The 6,447-nt window shown below is 39.8% G+C and overlaps 1 long non-coding RNA gene across 1 annotated transcript; it reads left to right on the forward strand.

Moving 5' to 3' along the window:
• The first annotated feature begins 366 nt into the window (after positions 1-366).
• LOC134096291 (uncharacterized) lies at positions 367-3,211 on the forward strand. Its single transcript, XR_009940749.1, has 4 exons — positions 367-395; positions 2,049-2,154; positions 2,668-2,737; positions 2,993-3,211. It is a non-coding gene; the product is annotated as an uncharacterized LOC134096291 (long non-coding RNA).
• The last annotated feature ends 3,236 nt before the right edge of the window (positions 3,212-6,447 follow it).

Genomic DNA, 6,447 nt, shown 5'->3' on the forward strand with positions numbered 1-6,447 from the left:
ACACATAACTCTCGAACCACTCATCCGACTGACCTAAAATTTGACACAGGTCTTGCGAATGGCATGCGTGCACTGTTAAAAATGGCTGTAGGTTTTACAGTACAGTACAATAAAATTCAACAGTATGATACCACTTCATATCATTACAGTACAGTGCTGTAGTTAATATTGCATTTTGGGTAATATTTGTGCTTACTGTAACCGAGCCTGATCAAAATTTCTTTGCTGTAACTTTATTGTAACTATGCTGCTACCTTGCTGTATTTAAGAGCCACTACTGCCACCTCGCTCGCTAAAGTTTTGCCAACCGACGTTAGGTCTCTGTTCCGTTGAAGACTGGACTGGCGAAGTCATGAATTTACATTGTACTTGTAACTCCGAGTTATTGCAGTTTGGTGAGTTTGGTTTTCACATACACCAAGCTTTACCACGTATTGTGCAAGTTTACGTTCTAGTTCATGTAAATCTTTTCTTAAGTAAGAAGATAAGTTTAATGGGTGCTTATGTGTTCTAGATAGCTAGTGCTAGCATGTAACCACAGCTATATAGGCGGGAGCTTACTACATATTAAATAATTACAGGGTGTTCGTTTAACTTAAACGTATCTTGTATTCTTTAAGCATTCATTTGAACGTGTATTCATTTGGAAATAGAAAATGTCGACATCTGTGTGAATGAACGATACGCTCGTCATAGGGAACGACGAATCATCTACTCAGTTAGACTAGCCTCCCCAAAAGTCTGCTTGGCTACACAGATTACCTGTGTGTGTGTGTGTGTGTGTGTGTGTGTGTGTGTGTGTGTGTGTGTGTGTGTGTGTGTGTGTGTGTGTGTGTGTGTGTGTGTGTGTGTGTGTGTGTGTGTGTGTGTGTGTGTGTGTGTGTGTGTGTGTGTGTGTGTGTGTGTGTGTGTGTGTGTGTGTGTGTGTGTGTGTGTGTGTGTGTGTGTGTGTGTGTGTGTGTTAAATTTTAGAGGTATAAAAATATCGGTATCTGGTGTTACTTACACTTAGAATACAGTAATTACGTGGTCTAGAATAATGATTGAAAACGACGATACTCTCGTCCCCCAAAGGGAATGACGATTCAGGCTAACATTATTTTAGCACGTCAAATCTGTTCATGTATGACCCTGTAGCTTAGGCTGGCTTTACACGACAACGCTCCCGGGTGAAACCAACAAAATATTGTATCAGATGTTCCTTTCATTTAGACGGCGACAGCGTTTTTGGGGCTTAAAAACGCAAAAAAATGAACCCACCCTCCAGAGTGGAAATCTTAAAGACGCTCCACCGTTGCGTTCCCGTCTAAACGCAAAAGTGTGCTCTGAGCTGCTCACGCTGACTATCCTCGCATACGCGTTGACGTCATATACATGTGCAGTACAGCCAAAAAATAACAAACTGATTATTTCCATCAGTCAGACATTCAAGCATGCATTCAAGTGGCCTTAGCTGCTTTGATAGCTATTCAGGAGTCCTTTCAGCAAATAAGCAGAGTAATTACTGATATATCAGAACAGAGAAGGCGAATTAATTACTTGTGATCCAACGTCTTCTGCAACAATAGCTCGACCTCCTCGTCTGTCCAGACAAAGTTGTCTGTCTTGGCTCGCTTCTTCGCCATGTTTTGGTTTTTGACGGTGGGCTATTTTCTTTTAAGTCTATGGCTATTTTGCGCTACTACGGAGAAAAGTAGAAGGAAGTTGGGTGTTGTTGTATGGCAGTGCTCCACAGTATCACCTAACCACCTGGCATGCATACTACATCAAATTTCACACACTTTTGCGTCACCGTGTGCATGCAGATTTCCACCCAGAGACGCTCGTCTAAACGCGAAAAAAAAAGTGGGAACGCAACGCCACTTGTTTGTGTTCAGATCGTTGTCGTGTTAAGCTAGCCTTAGTTGTCAGGCATAATTCGCCGTTTTTATATCATAGTGATACATGTGATTTTGTTTGAAGTAGCCCAACATTTATTTGCTAGCTGGAAATAATTAAGGAAAGTCTTCAAGAGTTGCTAATAGGGTTTTGTCTTTTTTTTTTTACAGTGAGCGGAGCGGACAACTGATCCGAGGAGCACAGGCATACAAGTATGTCCTACTGTTAACATCCCTCTTCAAAGAGCCGACGGATTCTCTGTTCATTCTGGCTGATGTAAGTATTGTTGTTACAAACACATCTATCATCTTATCAAGTATTCTTCTTATCACACATCTATTCATTTTGGTTAAGTAATAGTATTTCATTACAAACTCATGTTACTGATGAATTGTACTGCTCTGCTAATTCAGCAATTGCTTGCGTAACATGTTTGGTAATGTTTTATTTGAAGGTGTCTACATAAGATTGACATGAGCCCGTCATAGACATGACATGATATTTATCATCAAAATGAATGGCACTTCATTAATGTTTGACTGTTGTCAATGGGTGTTTTTTTTTGTAATGTAAAGTTGACACTGTTTGAGGTGCATACATTACAAAAATTGAATGGCACTTAATGACATAGCCATAAATGTTCATGATACTTGTTATGTCCTGATGACAGGCTCATATCACACTTATGTTGACACTTTCAAATGGAGTGTTACCAAAGTTTTCACTGAAAAATATTGTGTAATGTACACAACTGAAAGTGTTTTTTGTTTGTTTGTTTGTTTTACATAGGTCACTGCAACCCTGGCAGACATCGAGGGGGAAGAGAGTCTTCCAGACACACCCAGAATCATTATGCTTGGTAAGTATATTTTTCTTCCTGATTTGTATGTACAGTTAAATCCATTTAATTCCTTTGAAATACACTATATTGCCAAAAGTATTCGCTCACCTGTCTTGACTCACATATGAACTTCAGTCACATCCCATCCTTAATCCATAGGGTTTGTGAGGACATTGGTTCACTCTTTGCAGCATTAACAGCTTCAACTGTTTTGGGAAGACTTATCACAAGATTTAAGAGTATGTTCATGGGATTTTTTGACCATTCTTTCAGAAGCACATTTTGGAGGTCACACACTGATGTTGGACGAGGCGACTGGCTCTCAGGATCCGCTCTAATTCATCCCAAAGGTGTTCTATTGAGTTGAGGTCAGGACCCTGTGCAGGCCAGTCAAGTCCATCCAGACCAAACTCTGTTATCCATGCCTTTATGGACCTTGCTTTGTGCACTGGTGCACCGTCATGTTGGAACAGGAAGGGGCCGTGTGTGTGTGTGTGTGTGTGTGTGTGTCTGTGTGTGTCTGTCTCTGTCTCTGTCTCTGTCTGTGTGTGTGGCAGCCATAGCCATAGAGGGATTGTGTTCTCTACCTCTTGTGACAGCAGTGATGTTTTTTTAATTACATGTTAAATGCAATAATATGAGTTGCAATAATATGAGTTGCTGAAGAATTAATAAATATATTTTATGTAAGATTGTGTTGTGTTTCTTGATTCATGCATGTTGTAATCACTTAAATACTTAAAGGGATAATCCGGAGTGAAATGCACTTTAGATCAATTTTTCGGACTATTGGGAGTACATACGTTGAGTTGACACCAAAATCATGTCATTCGGATGTATTTTGAGAAAGTTCGAGTTCACCGTTTTTAGCCAAAACTCGTTAGCCTGTAAGTGACCGGGGCAGGTCCTTTCGCCACTACAAAACGCTATTTTTATACCTCTTCTACTGTTCCAAACAACACTACACTTACGTGGTAGTGAGTAGAGGGTCCCTAAAGCCAAACCGAAGTATCCCCACGTCTTTACGTGGTCGGATAGAGAGTCCAGAATGAATTTAATCGAGTCAGTACCTTTCCGGAAATGTTAGTAAAGTGTTGTTGAAGCGTTGCGCAGCTGCCGCCGCGACATTTCCGGAAGGTACTAACTCGATTAAATTCAATTCGGTTTGGCTTTAGGGACCCTCTACTCACTACCACGTAAGTGTAGTGTTGTTTGGAACAGTAGAAGAGGTATAAAAATAGCGTTTTGTAGTGGCGAAAGGACCTGCCCCGGTCACTTCCAGGCTAACGAGTTTTGGCTAAAAACGGTGAACTCGAACTTTCTCAAAATACATCCGAATGACATGATTTTGGTGTCAACTCAACGTATGTACTCCCAATAGTCCGAAAAATTGATCTAAAGTGCATTTCACTCCGGATTATCCCTTTAAGTCTAAATAAAAATAATAATAATAAATAAATTAATGAAATAAATAATAAATGCAACTGAGGAATAGGTCAAATTTGAAAATAAAATAATAACAGTAAAGTACTGTATTGTCTTATAATTACTGTACACTACTGTAAACTACATTACAGTACTGTATTGCTCATTTAATATACAGTAAAGTTCTGGCAACCGTGCTGCCTGTACTGTACTGTAATTTTACAGGATTTTTTTTAACAGTGTGAGTGCAGTGCAAAGTTTGGTCGATTTTGAACAAAAAATGACAGATACCGTTAAATTAAGCAAAATAGTTAACAATTACTGCTGTAGCCACTCCCCCATTTCGCTGACAAACTCACCTGTCGCCATTCATGGAAATTACGATGTCTCACTTAAACAACGGACCGTTTCAAGATTGTTCATCTTGGATAAACATGCTGAGTCCGACACACATGAACCCATGTTGGTAAGCAGGCTGTTAACCTAAAGGCTGGTTTACATTGTACAATTTTGGTCTGTTTTAGCAGTCGGCTACATTTCCAAAATCGTGCGGAAATCATGGGAGTTGTAGTGGAATCGCGGCGAGCTCCCGTCAACTAAAACGTTTAGTTTAAGGTGCCAATCAGTAGGGGAGATTATGTGAAAAATCGTTACGCGGCGGATAGAAGCATGAAATTTGGTAGATATGTTCCTTGGGTGATCCTAAAACATCCTAGAAGGGGTGCCCAAAAATATCTCAAACAGGAAGTGAGATTTTGGAGAAATTAAAAATGGCCGCCAATACAATTGATAGCTGATTCAAAAACTACCTATACAACCTCCTAAAAGCTTGAAATTTGGTGTATATGTTCATTGGGTGATCCTAAGTCATCCTGGAAGATTACACCAACATTCTCAAACTGGAAGTGAGGTTTTTGAAAAAATAAATAAATAAATACTGCGCTTCCTGCCACAAAATTGGCAGCTACTTCAAAGACTGCCTAAACAACCTCTAAAAAGCTTGACATTTGGTATACATGTTCCTTGGGTGATCCTAAGACATCCCAGAAGGGGTGCCCAAAAATATCTCAAACAGGAAGTGAGATTTTGGAGAAATTCAAAATGGTCGCCAATACAATTGATAGCTGATTCAAAAACTACCTATACAACCTCCTAAAAGCTTGACATTTTGTGTATATGTTCATTGGGTGATCCTACATCATCCTGGAAGATTACACCAAAATTCTCAAACAGGAAGTGAGGTTTTTGGAAAAAAACTAAAAAATACTGCGCTTCGATCCTGCCACAAAATTGGCAGCTAATTCAAAGACTGCCTAAACAACCTCTAAAAAGCTTGACATTTGGTATGGATGTTCCTTGGGTGATCCTAAGACATCCCAGAAGGGGTGCTCAAAAATATCTCAAACAGGAGGTGAGATTTTGAAGAAATTCAAAATGGCCGCCAATACAATTGCTAGCTGATTAAAAAACTATTGGAAAAGGCTGTACTGCCCGCCACAAAACTGGCAGCTAGTTCAAAGACCATCTAAACAACCCCTAAAAAGCCTGAAAGTTGGTATATGTTCATTGGGTGATCCTAAGACATCCTAGAAGGAGTGTCCAATATGTCTCTAACAGGAAGTGAGTTTTTAAAGAAATTGAAAAAGCTATTTCAAATGCCACCTAAATAACCTCTAATAAACTTGAAATTTGGTGTTCCTTGGGTGATCCTAAAGGCTCTTCTCATTCATCTTTTTATATCCTCCCTTCCTTCCTTCCTTCCTAGATCAGGGGTGTGATTCTTCCGTTTTTAAACGGAATTCCGTTTTTTTAGGCCTGAAAATGAGACCCACGCAATTCGTATAGATCCGCTGAGTTTTTTTTTAGGGGGGGGGGGGCCTAAACACAGAGCATTGCTTTATAATAGGCCGCTGACAATGACGACGGGTTTGGTGCTTCTTTCATCATATCACTCGCAAGCCTTTGTCCGTTCTCTAGTCACTAGTGGAATTCATTGAAAGTGAAAGCAGACGGGTTGATGAATGTTTGATGCAAGTTCGATGTGTGAGTGTGTGGTAAACTATTTGTTTCTTAGCAGAAGCCATGAAACGGTAAAGGTAAAATTATTTGTTTAAGAAGACATTTATGAAGTTGTTGTTTTTTTTGTTGTCTTTGTTTCGCGTTCGCGTCCAGTTTGACGTGTCTGGATTTTCCGATAATGACGACAATCAGCTGGTGCTGATATTGACTTTTAATTTCTGCGCGTGTAAACTAGTCTAGGCTACTGTGCTTGAAGTTAGCTGTGACAGTCTAGCCTACTGGTT

The sequence above is a fragment of the Sardina pilchardus genome, chromosome 11 (assembly GCF_963854185.1).
Source record: "Sardina pilchardus chromosome 11, fSarPil1.1, whole genome shotgun sequence".
Lineage (NCBI taxonomy): Eukaryota > Metazoa > Chordata > Actinopteri > Clupeiformes > Clupeidae > Sardina > Sardina pilchardus.